This window comes from Triticum dicoccoides, chromosome 5A (assembly GCF_002162155.2).
Source record: "Triticum dicoccoides isolate Atlit2015 ecotype Zavitan chromosome 5A, WEW_v2.0, whole genome shotgun sequence".
NCBI lineage: Eukaryota > Viridiplantae > Streptophyta > Magnoliopsida > Poales > Poaceae > Triticum > Triticum dicoccoides.
Genome location: NC_041388.1, coordinates 713760533 through 713780257, shown reverse-complemented (window position 1 = coordinate 713780257; position 19725 = coordinate 713760533). Strand labels below are relative to the sequence as shown.

General features: G+C 43.7%; 1 non-coding gene across 1 annotated transcript; it reads right to left on the bottom strand.

The window, feature by feature from the left end:
* Positions 1 to 2142: 2142 nt before the first annotated feature.
* On the bottom strand, positions 2143 to 2253 carry LOC119304701. Its single transcript, XR_005148420.1, has one exon. It is a non-coding gene; the product is annotated as a small nucleolar RNA snoR100 (small nucleolar RNA).
* Positions 2254 to 19725: the final 17472 nt, after the last annotated feature.

The window sequence follows — 19725 nt, the reverse complement described above, 5'->3', positions numbered from 1 at the left end:
GGGGGGGCGCACACGACTAATGATTGTTGTTGTGTTTTCTAGGTGCCCCCTCCCCATGTATATATAGGTAGTAGGAATCCTACTTGGGGACCTCTCCCAATTCGGCCTCCCCCTTTTCCTTATTTTCGGAGGGGGGGAAAGGGAAGAGGGAAGGGATGAAGGAAAGGGGGGGGGACCCCTCTTACTTCTCCCATTCGACATCCTTCCTAAAGGGGGGCACCCCTTGTGGGCTGGTGTGCTCCCCTCCTATAGCCCATATGGCCCATATCTTTCCCCTGGGGGTTCCGGTAACCCCCCGGTACTCCGATAAACACCTGATACTATTCCGAACAGTTTCGGTGTCCGAATACTATCATCCTATATATCAATCTTTACCTCTCGACCATTTTGAGACTCCTCATCACGTCCGTGATCTCATACGAAACTCCGAAAAACATTTGGTCACCAAATTACATAACTCATATAATACTAAATCATCATCAAACGTTAAGCGTGCGGACCTTACGGGTTCAAGAACTATGTAGACAGGAACGAGACACCTCTCCGGTCAATAACCAATAGCGGAACCTCGATGCTCATATTGGCTCCTACATATTCTACGAAGATCTTTATCGGTCGAACCGTAATGACAACATACGTTATTCCCATTTCATCGGTATGCTACTTGCCCGAGATTCGATCATCGGTATCTACATACCTAGTTCAATTTCGTTACTGGGAAGACTCTTTACTCGTTCCGTAATACATCATCCTATAATTAACTCATTAGTCACTTTGCTTGCAAGGCTTCTTATGATGTGCATTACCGAGAGGGCCCAAAGATACCTCTCCGATACTCGGAGCGACAAATTCTAATCTCGATCTATGCCGACCCAACAGACACCTTCGGAGATACCTGTAGAGCATCTTTATAATCACTCAGTTACGTTGTGACGTTTGATAGCACACAAGGCATTCCTCCGGTATCCGGGAGTTGCATAATCTCATAGTTGAAGGAATATGTATTTGACATGAAGAAAGCAATATCAATAAAACTGAATGATCAATATGCTAAGCTAACGGATGGGTCATGTCCATCACATCATTCTCCCAATGATGTGATCCCGTTATAAAATGACAACTCATGTCCATGGTTAGGAAACCTTAACCATCTTTGATCAACGAGCTAGTCAAGCAGATGCTCACTAGGGACTCAGTGTTTTGTCTATGTATTCACACATGTATTAAGGTTTCCGGTCAATACAATTCTAGCATGACTAATACACATTTATCATGAATAAGGAAATATAAAATAACAACTTTATTATTGCTTCTAGGGTATATTTCCTTCAGTCTCCCACTTGTACTAGAGTCCACAATCTATATTACATTGTAATGATTCTAACGCCCATGGAGTCTTTGTGCCGATCATGTTTTGCTCGTGGAAAAGGCTTAGTCAATGGGTCTGCAACATTCAGATCATATGTCATTGATCTTAAATTGAGATTCGTGTGAATAATTTCTTTCTCTTTTTTCCTTTTCTTTTTATACTTGATTCACTCACTTAGATGTGCAATACTTATGGCACATCTAGATGTGCTTTAGCAAAAATGTAATCAATAATCATTTTCCTATGATTATTTTTGAAGATATTATTCCTATGATATAATACAAAAAATCTTTAATTTTTTTCTTCAGAAAATCTGAATCAGGCCCAAACCCTCCATTTAGGCAAACCTTCTCCCTCCTATCCCTCCATGAAATGGGCTAGGCCCATTCCCTTTCTCTTTTTATTTTCTTTTTCTTTTTCTTTGTGCCTATTTCTTGGCAATTCCTAAACGGCGCCTTAAGCGCCTGTTTTAGTTGTTTCGGCAATCAGGTGCATACCCGTTCCACCGCACTGGGCCGGCCCATTTCTTTATTTTGTTTCTGTTTATAAAACGCAAAAAACCTCTACGCGTGGGTGAGATTCGAATATTTTGCAAATCTCTATGTCTCCCTCCTTGACTTGATCACGGATGGAGTTGAAGCGTGTCTTGATGTGTTGAACATAACGATTCAAAAATCTACTGCCCGTAGCTAACTACTAAGAAATTGATCATGGCCAGTACCAACCGAGGTGATTACTTAAAACTAAAGATGCTTTGGGGTAGTAATAAACAACCGTGTGGGTCGAATACAGGCCCGCGAGATCTAAGCCCAAGGGCGTCAGGGCGAGCAGACATGCAGACCAATTCAGTCAATCTCCATATGCAACCGAAGTTCCCATCTCCCAATCACCGCATTGCGGGCCAGGTTGATTCAACTCACCTTGTGATGATCCCATCGGCAAAGAGCAAACCCGTCAGCGGCGTGTGGAGGCGTGCAGGGGCAGACGACATGCATGGGCGGCAACAACGCATTGAGGCCTGGACGACACACAACTCGCTTCGGGCGGCGGCAGCGCCTGAAGAGCAGGTGGCATGCGTGGGCTAGCGACTGTAGCCGAAGTATGGAGGAAGGGGTGGAGCCTCGGCTGCGGCTTCGGGGGATAATGGAAGTCGAGCGACGACGGGCATAGAAACCTAGGGGAGGCGCTGTGGGAGCCCGGGTCAGCGTGTTTTTTACGATGGACAATGTTAATTAATGTAATTTTGACTAGGTAATTGCCCGTGCGTTGCAACGGGGCATAGATATTCTAATGATTCAAAATCAGTGCGTCTAACATATAACGTTAGACTCCACATGCACATCCCGGTACTATACATGACTTGAGCATTTATTGTCATATTGCTAGCATGATGTTTTCATGGCTTGTCCATTTTGTGATGTCATTGCTACGCTAGATCATTGCACATCCCGGTACACCGCCAGAGGCATTCATATAGAGTCATATCTTTGTTCTAGTATCGAGTTGTAAGTAAATAAAAGTGTGATGATCATCATTATTAGAGCATTGCCCTAGTGAGGAAAGGATGATGGAGGCTATGATTCCCCCACAAGTCGGGATGAGACTCCGGCCTTTAAAAATAAATAAAAGAGGCCAAAGAAGCCCAAATAAAAAAGAGAGGCCAAAGAAGCCCACCAAAACAAAAAAAGGAAAAAAATGAGAGAAAAAGAGAGAAGGGGCAATGTTACTATCCTTTTGCCACACCTGTGCTTCAGAGTAGCACCATGTTCTTCATATAGAGAGTCTTTTGAGTTATCACTTTCATATACTAGTGGGAATTTTCATTATAGAACTTGGCTTGTATATTCCAAAGATGGGCTTCCTCAAATGCCATAGGTCTTCCTGAGCAAGCAAGTTGGATGCACACCCACTTAGTTTCAGTTTGAGCTTTCATACACTTATAGCTCTAGTGCACCCGTTGCATGGCAATCCCTACTCCTCACATTGACATCAATTGATGGGCATCTCCATAGCCCGTTGATTAGGCGCGTCGATGTGATACTTTCTCCTTTTTTGCCTTCTTACACAAACCTCCATCATCATATTCTATTCCACCCATAGTGCTATGTCCATGGCTTGCGCTCATGTATTGCGTGAGGGTTGAAAAGGCTGAAGTGCGTTAAAAAGTATGAACCAATTTCTCAGCTTGTCATCGGGGTCGTGCATGATTTGAATGCTTTTTGTGGTGAATATAGAGCGATGGGTATGCGAGGGGAAACTGGATAGATATGGACCACGAAATTTTAGACATGGACCATGGTTTGGGAGCAACCATTGGTGGTCTACCGATGGAAACTAACCACAAAATTTTAGGAGGGACAAAAACGACAGGAGGTGAGAACGGAAACTAAACGCGAGATTTTAGGAGGGACGGAAAAGACCTGCTATTAGGAAGGAAGGGACAGAAAAACTAGCGGGGAGGGGGAGGATGGACGAAGGACCACATGGAACGCGGTCAGCCGGTAGGAAAAGGAACCTTACCAATGTTTTAGATGAGTAGAGAAGATGATGTATGGAAATATTAATTAATATGATTGAGTGACATATGGTAAAGTTAATTAATTCAGATTTGGTCTTTAAAAATTCATTAAATATGTTGGAAATATGCCCTAGAGGCAATAATAAAATGGTTATTATTATATTTCCTTGTTCATGATAATTGTCTGTTGTTCATGCTATAATTGTGTTATCCAAAAATCGTAATACATGTGTGAATACATAGACCACAACATGTCCCTAGTGAGCCTCTAGTTGACTAGCTCGTTGATCAATAGATGGTTACGGTTTCCTGACACTAGTAGAAAATGGACCATTAGTACCGGTTTGTAAGGGCCTTTAGTGCCGATTATGGAACCAGCACTAAAGTTTCGGCACTAAAGGCCCCCCCCCCTTAGTACCGGTTCGGCACGAACCGGCGCTAAAGTGCCACCACGTGGCGTGAGCTCGCGCCCTGGTACGGGGGACCTTTAGTACCGGTTGGTGTTACCAACCGGTACTAAAGGTTTTTTTTGAATTTTTTTTATTTTTAATTTTTCTGAATTATTCGATGATTTAGTCTCTAATTACCTCTCTTAACTGCTCAAGTGTGGATCACTCATTCCAAATCATCTAACTTCCCGACCGGTCACCCATCCCTCTCACTACTCCAGCCCGAGCACGCTTAACTTTCAGGTTCTATTCTCCTTCGTTTCCGAGTCTGCACTTGTTGTTTTCCTGACAATAGTAAGATGTCAATCCTATTAACCTTCAGGAATTTTGCTTGAGCATGAAGTGACACATTTCACTGTTTGAGTTTGAAACTATTGTTTTAAAAAACAATAATTATTTAGTAACACTAATATTTCTTGAATAATTACTTTGACCATTGTTTGACCACAGTTTGACCAGATTTGACCAAAATTGAAATAACTAAAATAATTATTTAGTAACACTAATATTCTAGAATAATTAGTTTGACCATTGTTTGACCACAGTTTGCCCATTGTTTGAATATTTTTCAATTTTTTCCACTCTAGATCTTAAAAGCCCCATAACTTTTTTCTATTAAGTTTTTGAGGATTTTGCAAATGTTTAACGGGGTTCCCCCGATTAAATTCGGATGTAACTTTTCGAGTAGATGATTTTTCATATAAAAAACTTTTTCATCCGAGTTAGTATGCAAAAGTTATGCCCATTTTTACAAATTTTAGAGAGATTTTGCAAATAAAGTCAAAATTCACATTTGCAAATTTTCCCAACAACTAGACCACATATCACATGAGAAACTTATTTTCTTTTATTTTTTTGACATTTCCATTATTTTCTTTTATTTTTTTTAAACTGAAAAGGCGATCCACAGGGGGGGGGTAGAGTTTGTAAATGGGACCTTTAGTACCGGTTCGTGGCATGAACCGGTACTAAAGGTTAGACCTTTAGTACCGGTTCGTGCCACGAACCGGTACTAAAGGTTCAACACGAACCGGCATTAATGCAAATCCGTTCGAACCGGCACTAATGGTACCATTAGTACCGGCTCAAATACAAACCGGCACTAATGTGCTTCACGTTTGACCCTTTTTCTACTAGTGTGACCATGGACATTGGATGTCATTGATAACGGGATCACGTCATTAGGAGAATGATGTGATGGACAAGACCCAATCCTAAGCATAGCACAAGATCGTGTAGTTCGTCTGCTAAAGCTTTTCTTATGTCAAGTATCTTTTTCTTAGACAATGGGATTGTGCAACTCCTGGATACTGTAGGAATGCTTTGGGTGTGCCAAACGTCACAACATAACTGGGTGGCTATAAAGGTGCACTACGGGTATCTCCGAAAGTGTCTACTGGGTTGGCACGAATCGAGACTGGGATTTGTCACTCTGTATGACGGAGAGGTATCTCTAGGCCCACTCGGTAATGCATCATCATAATGAGCTCATTGTGTCTAAACAGTTACTCACAGGATCATGCATTATGGAACGAGTAAAATGACTTGCCGGTAACGAGATTGAACGAGGTATTGGGATATCGACGATCGAATCTCAGGCAAGTAACGTACCGATTGACAAAGGGAATTGTATACGGGATTGATTGAATCCTCGACATCGTGGTTCATCCGATGAGATCATCGTGGAACATGTAGGAGCCAACATGGGTATCCAGATCCCGCTGTTGGTTATTGGCCGGAGAGATGTCTCGGTCATGTCTACATGGTTCCCGAACCCATAGGGTCTACACACTTAAGGTTCGGTGATGCTAGAGTTGTTATGGGAATTAGTATGCGGTTACCGAATGTTGTTTGGAGTCCCGGATGAGATCCCGGATGTCACGAGGAGTTCCGGAATGGTCTGGAGATAAAGATTAATATATGGGAAGTCCTTATTCGGTCGCCGGAAGTGTTCGGGGGTTTATCGGTATTGTATCGGGATCACCGAAAGGGTTCCGGAGGTCCACCGGGAGGGTCCACCTGCCCCGGAGGGCCCTATGGGCTGAATATGGAGGGGAACCAGCTCCTAGGTGGGCTGGGCGCCAAACCCCCCTAGGGCCCATGCGCCTAGGGTTTAGGGGAAACCCTAAAGGGGGCGCCCCCTTGGCTTGGCGGGCAAGCCACCTCCCCTTGGCCGTCGCCCCCTCTAGATCCATCTGGAGGGGCCGACCCCTCTCCATTGCCCCTATAAATAGAGGGGAGGTGGGAAGGCTGCCGCACCCTTCCCCTGGCGCAACCCTCTCCCTCCCCAACACCTCCGTAGTAGTAGTAGTGATTAGCGAAGCCCTGCCGGAGAACTGCAAGCTCCACCACCACGGCGTCGTGCTGCCGAAGTTCTTCCTCAACTTCTCCTCTCCCCTTTCTGGATCAAGGAGGAGGAGACGTCCTCGGGCTGTACGTGTTTTGAACACAGAGGCGCCATTGGTCGGCGCTTAGATCGGAATCAACTGCGATCTAAATCGCTGCAGTACGACTCCTTCATCCGCGTTCTTGTAACGCTTCCGTTTCGCGATCTTCAAGGGTATGAAGATACACTCCCCTCTCTCTCATTGCCAGTCTCTCCATAGATTGATCTTGGTGATGCGTAGAATTTTTTAATTTCTGCAACGATCCCCAACAGTGGCATCATGAGCTAGGTCTATGCGTAGTTTCTATGCACGAGTAGAACACATGATGTTGTGGGCGTCGATTTTGTCAATTTACTTGCCGTTACTAGTCTTATTTTGATTCGGCGGCATCATGGGATGAAGCGGCCCGGACCGACCTTACACATATGCTTACATGAGACTGGTTCCACTGACTGACATGCACTAGTTGCATAAGGTGGCTAGCGGGTGTCTATCTCTCCCACTTTAGTCAGATCGGATTCGATGAAAAGGGTCCTTATGAAGGGTAAATAGAAATGGGCATATCACGTTGTGGTTTTGGCGTAGGTAAGAAACGTTCTTGCTAGAAACCTATAGCAGCCACGTAAAAATTTGCAACAACAATTAGAGGACGTCTAACTTGTTCTTGCAGCATATGCCGTGTGATGTGATATGGCCAAAAGGATGTGATGAATGATATATGTGATGTATGAGATTGATCATGTTCTTGTAATAGGAATCACGACTTGCATGTCGATGAGTATGACAACCGGCAGGAGCCATAGGAGTTGTCTTAATTTATTGTATGACCTGCGTGTCAATGAAAACACCATGTAATTACTTTACTTTATTGCTAACCGTTAGCCATAGTAGTAGAAGTAATAGTTGGCGAGACAATTTCATGAAGACACGATGATGGAGATCATGATGATGGAGATCATGGTGTCATGCCGGTGATGATGATGATCATTGCGCCCCAAAGATGGAGATCAAAAGGAGCAAAATGATATTGGCCATATCATGTCACTATTTGATTGCATGTGATTGTTATCATGTTTTTACATCTTATTTGCTTAGAACGACGGTAGCATAAATAAGATGATCCCTCGCTAAAATTTCAAGAAAGTGTCCCCACTAACTATGCACTGTTGCGAAGGTTCGTTGTTTTGAAGCATCACATGATGATTGGGTGTGATAGATTCTAATGTTCAAATACAATGGGTGTAAGCCAGATTTACACATGCAAAACACTTAGGTTGACTTGACGAGCCTAGCATGTACAGACATGGCCTCGGAACACGAGAGACCGAAAGGTCGAACATGAGTCGTATAGTAGATACTCTACTAGGAAAATGCTTATACATAGAAGTTTATCAGTAGCGTTTGTTTGTGTCCCCACGCTATTGGTAATTACCAGTAGCGCTGGGTACAAAGCACGCTACTGGTATGGCTTAGCAGCAATGCTGGTTTTTTTGGGCACGCTACTGGTAAATAATTCCCGACTGTGCCCCGCGGACAAACCATAACAATAGAGTGGGTCGTAAACCTACGCCACTACTAATTGGATAACCGTAGCACCGGTGAGACACCCTCGCCATCGCTAGCACAGTGCGTCAGTCCCACACCAGACCACCCTGATCCATTACCCACCCCACCAACTGTCCCAGTGCACCCCCACACCGCACCCATCCCCGATCCAGATTCCCTCCACCTCCTCTCCTCTCCTGCCGGGATCCCCTCCCGTTTATTCTCCAATCTGTCGTCCCGTCTATCCCTCTCCCTGATCCATGGCGGGATCCTCCATCGTGTACACGTCCTGTAGGCCGCACGCACGCACATCCTTCCTCCACCACCCAGCCGACCAGGCCCATCCCGGCGACCAGCCCGGGCTGCTCCCTGTCACGGCGTGGAGGCGGGGAGACACGGCGACCCCGAGGGCGAGCCTAGTGGCGGCGCGGACGACAACAAAGGAAGCAGTGTACGAGGTGGTGCTGCGGAAGGCCGCGCTAGTGGAGGACTTGTAGGGGCGGAGAGTAAGGCGTGGCACATGGCGCCGGTGGTGATGCAGGTAGGGTCGAGCGGTCCGCCACGGCATGCCAGGCGGCAGGGTCGAGCGGTACTCGCTGGTGCTGTCCGACGGCCTGCACACAATGGAGGTCAAGCTCATCAGCCCCTATGGCATCTCGTCAGGGATGGCTGCGTCCGCCGGGGCTCCGTCGTACGCCTCCTTGATGTCTACTACACAACCTTCTTCTTGTAGACGCTGTTGGGCCTCCAAGTGCAGAGGTTTGTAGGACAGTAGCAAATTTCCCTCAAGTGGATGACCTAAGGTTTATCAATCCATAGGAGGTGTAGGATGAAGATGGTCTCTCTCAAGCAACTCTGCAACCAAATAACAAAGAGTCTCTTGTGTCCCCAACACACCCAATACAATGGTAAATTGTATAGGTGCACTAGTTCGGAGAAGAGATGGTGATACAGGTGCAATATAGATAGTAGATAATGCTTTTTGTAATCTGAAAATATAAATACAGCAAGGTAACTAATGATAAAAGTGAGCACAAACGGTATTGCAATGCGTTGAAACAAGGCCTAGGGTTCATACTTTCACTAGTGCAAGTTCCCTCAACAATAATAACATAATTGGGTCATATAACTATCCCTCAACATGCAACAAAGAGTCACTCCAAAGTCACTAATAGCGGAGAACAAACGAAGAGATTATGGTAGGGTACGAAACCACCTCAAAGTTATCCTTTCTGATCGATCTATTCAAGAGTCCATAGTAAAATAACATGAAGCTATTCTTTTCGTTCGATCTATCATAGAGTTTGTACTAGAATAACACCTTAAGACACAAATCAACCCCAAAGTTTCTACCGGAGAGTCAAGACGAAACGTGTGCCAACCCCTATGCATAGGTTCATGGGAGGAACCCGCAAGTTGATCACCAAAACATACATCAAGTGGATCAATAGAATACCCCATTGTCACCACGGGTATCCCACGCAAGACATACATCAAGTGTTCTCAAATCCTTAAAGACTCAATCCGATAAGATAACTTCAAAGGGAAAACTCAATCCATTACAAGAGAGTAGAGGGGGAGAAACATCATAAGATCCAACTATAATAGCAAAGCTTGCGATACATCAAGATCGTAACACCTCAAGTACACGAGAGAGAGAGAGAGATCAAACACATAGCTACTGGTACATACCCTCAGCCCCGAGGGAGAACTACTCCCTCCTCGTCATGGAGAGCACCGGGATGATGAAGATGGCCACGGGAGAGGGATTTCCCCCTCCGGCAAGGTGCCGGAATGGGTCTAGATTGGTTTTCGGTGGCTACGGAGGCTTCTGGCGGCGGAACTCCCGATCTATTGTGTTTTCTGGAGGTTTCATCATTTATAGGATTTTTTGTCGTAGGTCTCATGTCAGGGGGGTCTCCGGGTTGTCCAGGAGGCAGGGGCCCACGCCCAGGGGGGTGGGCATGCCCCCCACCCTCGTGGACAGCCTGAGACTCTCCTGGCACAACTCTTTTACTACGGGGTCTTCTTTTGGTCCATAAAAAATCGTCAAAAATTGGCACGCCAATTGGACTCCGTTTGGTATTCCTTTTCTGTAAAACTCAAAAACAAGGAAAAAACAGAAACTGGCACTGGGCTCTAGGTTAATAGGTTAGTCCCAAAAATCATATAAAATAGCATATAAATGCATATAAAACATCCAAGGTTGATAATATAATAGCATGGAACAATAAAAAGTTATAGATACGTTGGAGACGTATCAAGCATCCCCAAGCTTAATTCCTGCTCGTCCTCGAGTAGGTAAATGATAAAAATAGAATTTTTGATGTGGAATGCTACCTAGCATATTTCTCAATGTAATCTTCTTTATTGTGGCAAGAATATTCAGATCCATAAGATTCAAGACAAAAGTTTAATATTGACATAAAAACAATAATACTTCAAGCATACTAATGAAGTAATCATGTCTTCTCAAAATAACATGGCCAAAGAAAGCTATCCCAACAAAATCATATAGTCTGGCTATGCTCTATCTTCATCACACAAAATATTTAAATCATGCACAACCCCGATGACAAGCCAAGCAATTGTTTCATACTTTTGATGTTCTCAAACTTTTTCAATCTTCACGCAATACATGAGCGTGAGCCATGGACTTAGCACTATAGGTGGAATAGAATGGTGGTTGTGGAGAAGACAAAAAGGAGAAGATAGTCTCACATCAACTAGGCGTATCAACGGGCTATGGAGATGCCCATCAATAGATATCAATGTGAGTGAGTAGGGATTGCCATGCAACAGATGCACTAGAGCTATAAATGTATGAAAGCTCAACAAAAGAAACTAGTGGGTGTGCATCCAACTCGCTTGCTCACGAAGACCTAGGGCATTTTGAGGAAGCCCATCATTGGAATATACAAGCCAAGTTCTATAATGAAAGATTACCACTAGTATATGAAAGTGACAACAGAGGAGACTCTCTATCATGAAGATCATGGTGCTACTTTGAAGCACAAGTGTGGTAAAAGGATAGTAGCATTGCCCCTTCTCTCATTTTTTTTATTTTTTATTTTTTTATTTGGGACTTTTCTCTTTTTTATGGCATCTTTTTTTCTCTTTTTTTCGTTTTCATCTGGAGTCTCATCCCGACTTATGAGGGAATCATAGTCTCCATCATCCTTTCCTCACTGGGATAATGCTCTAATAATGATGATCATCACACTTTCATTTACTTACAACTCAAGAATTACAACTCGATACTTAGAACAAAATATGACTCTATATGAATGCCTCCGGCGGTGTATCGGGATGTGCATTGACCCATGAGTTACATGTATGAAAGAATTACGAACGGTGGCTTTGCCACAAATACAATGTCAACTACATGATCATGCAGAGCAATATGACAATGATGAAGCGTGTCATAATAACGAAACGGTGGAAAGTTGCATGGCAATATATCTCGGAATGGCTATGGAAATGCCATTATAGGTAGGTATGGTGGCTGTTTTGAGGAAGGTATATGGTGGGTTTAAGGTACCGGCGAAAGTTGCGCGGTACTAGAGAGGCTAGCAATGGTGGAAGGGTGAGAGTGCGTATAATCCATGGACTCAACATTAGTCATAAAGAACTCACATACTTATTGCAAAAATCTATTAGTTATCAAAACAAAGTACTACACGCATGCTCCTAGGGGGATAGATTGGTAGGAAAAGACCATCGCTCGTCCCCGACCGCCACCCATAAGGAAGACAATCAATAAATAAATCATGCTTCGACTTCATCACATAACGGTTCACCATACGTGCATGCTACGGGAATCACAAACTTTAACACAAGTATCTCTCAAATTCACAACTAGTCACTAGCATGACTCTAATATTACCATCTCCATATCTCAAAACAATCATCAAGTATCAAACATCTCATAGTATTCAATGCACTTTATATGAAAGTTTTTATTATATCCCTCTTGGATGCCCATCATATTAGGACTAGTTTCATAACCAAAGCAAACTACCATGCTGTTCTAAAGACTCTCAAAATGATATAAGTGAAGCATGAGAGTTCGTTAATTTCTATAAAATAAAACCACCACAGTGCTCTAAAAAGATATAACTGAAGCACTAGAGCAACAACAAACTACTCCGAAAGATATAAGTGAAGATCAATGAGGAGTCGAATAATTATGCAACTATATGAAGACTCTCTAAAATTTAAGAATTTCAGATCTTGGTATTTTATTCAAACAGCAAGAAAAGCAAAATAAAATGACATTATAAGAATAGCAAACATCATGTGAAGAAGCAAAAGCTTAGGATCAACCGAAACTAACCGATAGTTGTTGAAGAAAAAAGCTAGGATGCCAACCGGGGCATCCCCAATCTTAGACGCTTGAGACTTCTTGAAATATTATCTTGGTATGCCTTAGGCATCCTGAAAGTGCAACTATCCCTAGGTGGTTTTGGTAATTCATAACAACATATAGCTCATTGAGCTAATGCTATTCCAAGATGATTATTTCAGGAAAGCTCAATGATTGGCATGGCATGGATGTTGAAAGTGGATCCCTCAAAATGCTAAGGACAAAGGATTGGCTCAAGCTCAAAAGCTCAAGACTCTTCATTTTATATTTTAGTGATCCAAGATCACATTGAGTCTTTAGGAAAAGCCAATACTATTAAGGAGGGATGAGGTGTTGCTTAATGAGCCTCTTGCTTCATGTGCTTAGTGATATGCTCCAAAACCCTCAACTACTTTCCCATATCCACATTTGACCTAACCCCAAAGCCAAACTCGGCCCTACCGATTCTTTCAATCCGGCGCCACCGAGTTTCACTTGTCATAGCCATTGCCAAGCCCTAAGCAAATCGGTTCTACCGATAGGGATCTCGGTCTCACCGAGATGGGATTGCAATTTCTCTGTTTCCTTTTCGTAACTTTTTGGTCTCACCGAAAGAGCGGATCGGTCACACCGAGATTGCAATGTAAACCCACTGTTTCCTTTTCGTAACATTTCGGTCTCACCGAGAAGAGCGAATCGGTCCCATCGAGTTTACCTGACCAACTCTCTGGTTAGCTTATTACCAAAATCGGTCTCACCGTGTTTGTGTAACCGGTCTCACCGAGATAACGTTATGCCCTAACCCTAATCATATCGGTCCTACCGAGTTGCATGTCAGTCCCACCGAAAATCTCTAACGGCCACTAGGTTTACTATTTTGGTTTGACCGAGTTTGTTGATTCGGTGCCACCGAGATTGGTAAATTATGTGTAACGGTTGGATTTTGTGTGGAGGCTATATATACCCCTCCACCTCCTCTTCACTCGTGGAGAGAGCCATCAGAACACATCTACACTTCCAACTCATATGTTCTGAGAGAGAACCACCTACTCATGTGTTGAGGCCAAGATATTCCATTCCTACCATATGAATCTTGATCTCTAGCCTTCCCCAAGTTGCTTTCCACTCAAATCTTCTTTCCACCAAATCCAAATCCTGTGTGAGAGAGTTGAGTGTTGGGGAGACTATCATTTGAAGCACAAGAGCAAGGAGTTCATCATCAACACACCATTTGTTACTTCTTGGAGAGTGGTGTCTCCTAGATTGGCTAGGTGTCACTTGGGAGCCTCCGACAAGATTGTGGAGTTGAACCAAGGAGTTTGTAAGGGCAAGGAGATCGCCTACTTCGTGAAGATCTACCGCTAGTGAGGCACGTCCTTCGTGGGCGATGGCCATGGTGGGATAGACAAGGTTGTTTATTCGTGGACCCTTCGTGGGTGGAGCCCTCCGTGGACTCGCGCAACCGTTACCCTTCGTGGGTTGAAGTCTCCATCAACGTGGATGTAGGATAGCACCACCTATCCGAACCACGGGAAAAACATCCATATCTCCAATTGCGTTTGAATTCTCCAAACCCTTCCCTTTACATTCTTGCAAGTTGCATGCTTTACTTTCCGCTGCCAATATACTCTTTGCATGCTTGCTTGAATTGTGTGATGATTGCTTGACTTGTCCTAAAATAGCTAAAATCTGCCAAGAACTAAAATTGGGAAAAGGTTAAGTTTTTATTTGGTCAAGTAGTCTAATCACCCCCCTCTAGACATACTTTCGATCCTACAAGTGGTATCAGAGCTTTGGTCTCCATTTGCTTTGATCTCCATAGCTTTTGGTGGTCATAGCCTTGGTTTCACAACCTAGGAGAGTATGGCGTCTAGCAAGGGAAATTATCACCGTAGAGGTCCTTACTTTGATGGTACTAATTTTGCTAGTTGGAAGCATAAAATGAAAATGCATATTCTTGGACATAACCGCGCCGTTTGGGCTATTGTGTGTGTTGGTTTGCAAGGTGACTTCTTTGATGGGAGAGAACCAAACCGTGAAGCTACCGCGGATGAGTTGAAGATGTTGCAATACAATGCTCAAGCTTGTGATATTCTCTTCAACGGATTGTGCCCCGAAGAATTCAACAAAATCAGCCGTCTTGAGAATGCAAAGGAAATTTGGGACACTTTGATTGATATGCACGAAGGTACCGACTCCGTCAAGGAATCCAAATTGGATGTGCTTCAAAGTCAACTTGACAAGTTCAAAATGAAGGATGGTGAAGGTGTCACTGAAATGTACTCTAGGCTTGCTCTCATCACAAATGAGATTGCCGGCTTAGGAAGTGAAGAGATGACCGGTAGATTCATCATCAAGAAGATTCTAAGAGCCTTGGATGGAAAATATGATACCGTGTGCACATTGATCCAAATGATGCCCAATTACAAAGATCTCAAGCCAATGGAGGTAATTGGAAGAATTGTTGCTCATGAGATGTCACTTAAGGATAAAGAGGAACTTCACAACAAATCAAGTGGTGCCTACAAAGCCTCATGTGAAGCCCCTACATCATCAAGTGAGAAACAAAACTTCAATGAAGAATTGAGCTTAATGGTGAAAAACTTCAACAAGTTCTACAAGAGTAGAAGCAAAGATAGAAGCTCCAAGTCAAGGTCCTACAATGACAAAAGATCTTCTAGTCGAGAGCGAAAGTGCTACAATTGTGGAAGACCCGGACACTATTCCAATGAGTGTACGACTCCCTACAAGAGAAGAGAAGACTCTCCAAAAAGAAGAAGCAAAAGAGAAGAATCACCACCAAGAGAGAGAAGGAGTAGAGATGATCGTTATGAACGAAGACACTCACGGAGAAGCAAGGATTCGGAAAGGAAGGAAAAATCATCAAGGAGCTACACAAAACGAAGACATCAAGCTCATGTTGGTGAATGGGTATCCGGCTCCGACTCCGACAACCACTCCGAGAGAAGTTATCACTCCGATTCCGAATATACTCAAGATGAAGGTGTTGCCGGTCTAGCACTTGTGTCAACCAACTCCTACGACATATTTGACTCACCAAATGAAGGAATTTGAAGATGCCTCATGGCCAAGGGTCCTAAGGTAACACGCCCCGAGTATGTTGATTTTAATAGTGATGAAGATGACTTGTTAGGTGATGATGATTTACTTGTTGACAACTCTAGTGATGAATACTATGATGAAACGTCAATTAATCATGCTAATCAAGATAAAACGAATGACAATGATAAGGAGAAGATTGAGGCTCTAACTAAAGAACTAAACACTCTTAGTTAGCTCATGAAACTATCTTCGAAGATCATCGAGAACTTTTAAGAGCTCATGAGAAGTTACGCTTTGAAAAGCTCAATCTTGAGCAAGAGCATGAGTTTTTAAAGGCAATCAATGATGATCTCCGCAAGAAAAGTTCCTCTTACATTGCCAAGTGTTTACTCTTATCCACTTACATGCCTCAAGTCAAGTCTAGTAACAAGAACAAGAAACATTCTTCCTCTAGTAGTAACAATGATCATGCTAAATCCAATATTGTTGCTTCTAGTAGTTCTCTTGATTCCACTAATGATTCTCTTAGCCAAGTTACACTTGAGCAAGAAAATAGCTTATTGAAGGTAACTATAGAGAAAGGAGTGTACAAAAGCCTTGCCGGGAGTAAGCAATTCGAGGAAATTGTGCGCAAGCAAGGAAGGCACCGGAAGAATCAAGGTGTTGGTTTTGAACGAAAGTTCAATGCCAATGGAGTTGAGTGGGAAGAAGATCAATACCCCAAGATAAAGTTTGTTCCTCAACAAGAGAAGTATCCTACTTCCTTCAAGGGGACACAAGCTCAAGATGATCTTCCACCACAAGACTACAAGCAAAAAGGCGCAAAGGACAAGCTTCAAGAGGAAATTGATGCATTTGAAGAAGCTCCTAAGACCTTAGTCAAGTGGATTCCCAAGACCACTTCAAGTTCCACTTCATCAAGTAAGACTACAACTCCAAGGATTCCCATCAAGATGGTGTGGATCCAAAAGAAGAAGAACTAGAGAGTTCTTGAGGGTGACTCCGCCAACATACTTCACTCTTATCATTTTGGCAAGAACAAGTGCAATCAACTTCCACATCTTGCACTAGTTCAAGGAGTCACAAACCCTCTTGTTGGTAACACAAGGGACAAGGTAACCTAAAAGTTTTCATGGAAATCATCTTGTGTGTGCATCACTCTATGTCTATGGATATCCTTGTTTGTTCTTGTGGGACTAACCCATGCAGGTATTGAAAGTGCAATTCACTCAAATGGATGGCTCCAAGTGATCTACATCAACATTGAGCATCCACATCTTCAACATCTACATGAAGTCATCATCGACAAAACCCAAGGTTAGTTCATCCCTCTTAGGGGGGATATCACATCTAGGGGGAGCTTTACTCTAAGACTTGAGCTAAAGCAACTCTAAAGATGTGAACACAACAATGCTTTATGTAAAATTGGTAACCTCACTTGAGCTTAAACGATGAGTATGACCTATGATCAAGTGTTCTCACTTGACTCCTAAGTCAATATACTCATATATAGATGACCTAGTCATCACCAATTGCTTGATAGATGCTAGAATTGGTTGTGCATGCTTTGTCACATATTTCAATTGCCATTTCATTGTGTGAGCATGTTGGTTGCATATTTTACTCATTCGAGGACATCCACTTGTTGTTTTGATTGTTTGGTTTTATTTCCTTTTGCCAAGTGGATGGACAAGAATGCCTAAGAACCTCCTCTAGCTATCTATGCTTTTCTCGTCTCAAACTATATTCATGCTACATCACAAAATTTGATCAAGTCAGATTCGAACCACTCTGTGTGAGGAGCACTCGGAGTCCCCGATTCATCATAGACTTAAACTTCCAAAACCTCTTTGTGATTCTCGGTTTGACCGACATCCTACTTTCGGTCCTACCGAGATCATTAAGTTGATCTGAATTTTCGATCTCGGTGCAACCGATTTGAACCACTCGGTCACACCGAGTTGCAATAACTGTATACAGTTTTGCATCTCGGTGCCACCGAGTTGTTCCACTCGGTCACACCGACAGGGTCGGGCTATATATAGTCACGGGCAGAAATTTGGAAATTTCTCCGAACCCCTTCGCCCGCGCGATAGCTCGCTCTGCCAACGTGGTCTTCGGATCGTCTCCTCACCGCCAGCCGCCTCCAGTCGCTGGTCTCCATCGCCGTCAACGGAATTAAACCCCGCCGTTGCCGCTGTAGCGAGTCTCCGCCGAACTAGGGTATGGACTCGATCTTTGTGCTATCCCCAATCTGATTCCTAGCACATTGTGATCTTATTGTTTCTAGCCACGATTGAAACACTCCTATCCAGTCAATGCGTTCGTAGAATAGGATTGATTCGAAAATTTTAGGGTTAGGTTTCCACCGAAACCATCTCGGACCCACCGAGTTGAAAAACTCGGTCCCACCGATTTGGCTCATGCCATTGCACAAGTGAGACTCGGTCTGACCGAGAATTACTAATCGGTGTGACCGATTTTGGAACTTTGTGAAACCCTAGCAGTCTCGGTGCCACCGAACTGTGACTCGGTCTGACCGAGTTCACTAGTTTAGGTTCCAAAACTGCTTGGGTATCACCGAGTTTAAAAATCGGTAGATCCGAAATGATTTCTGTGGGAAACTAAAACTAAGATTTTGAATCATTATTTTGCAAAAATCTCTGCATTTTGTGATGCTCATCCACTCTACCTCATCTATAAACTGTTCACAGGGTCAGCAGTCAGCTTGTTCATCATGTCAGATCAGAGTGACAGCCAGAATGTGTCAGAACAGCAAGTGCACATGAGTGAGGGCACTAGTCCCTCTAGTTCTTCAGATGAAGGCAGCAGGAGCACCCCTAGCAACCTGCCAAAAGCTGCCACCAGACAAAGGAAGAAGAGAACCTCAGATTCAGAGGATGAGGACTATGTGGCAGAAGAGGAAGCAACTTCCAAGAGAGTTGTGCTCAAGAAGGAATATGGCCCAGCACTAGAGCACAAAGCCAGGGATGAAAATCAAAAGGCCAGCAGGTAGGTAGCCTATGCCAAAGGCCAGAGCCTCAACTCAAATTCCGAAAAAGCCTGAACCCAAAGAGGCTGCTGCAGAAGGGAAGAAGAGGAAGGAGAGGATCAAAAAGACCACTGCTAGAGTGCTTGGGAGATCCTCAATCATGAGAGATTCTGAAGAGGAAGAGGAAGAAGAGGTTGCTGCACCAACACCTAAGGCACCTAAGCTTATGGGTGATGCTATCAGGACAGGGGCTGCTGCATCAAAGCCCAAAGAAGCACCCAAAGCTGCCTCCAAGCCCAAGTCAGCACCAAAGAGGAATACAAGGAGCATACCTGCAACTGAGAAGAACAAGGCCCCAGTGCCTGAAGCTGCTGAAGATGATGATGAAGGACAAGTTCTGAGAAAACTGAAGCCCAAGATTCCAGACCACAATGATGCTCATCCTGTGGCTGAGAACAAGAAAATCAGAAGAGATTCAAGGCTGAGAAAGTGGAGAGAAGCAGATCCATATGCTTCAAGGAGAAGAACTGCTGTTGATTACAGGTTTCACACCAAGGAACAGCAAGATTTTTATGAGACAGTGCTGCTAGATAAGAAGCCCATAGTGTGTGACATGAGATGGGTCGATTGGAAATATATCAAGGAAAACGAAGAGCACTATCCTGGAGTGCAAGACAGCTTCGAGGCTTGTGGAGTAGCTGACTTTGTTGGGCAGAAGCTCACAAAGTAGAATGAAGAGCTGATCATGCAATTCTACTCCACAGCACACTTCTATCCAGATGGTGTAGCGACCCGACCCGAATGGATCAAGTGCTCTGTGCTCAGGTGTCATCCCTGGATCAGTAATGCTGACACCACACAGTACATCGAAGGGTTTATAGCAGAGTGGCAATCACACAGTTATTACATCGTTGTCTCAAAGAGAACTTATTACAATAAATATGGCTTAAGGCCATCTAATAACGATAACAGCGGAAGACTCGAAAGATAAATGGGTCCATCAACTCCAACGGCATCACTGAGTATAGAACCACGACCTAAAAGCACCTTACTCGTC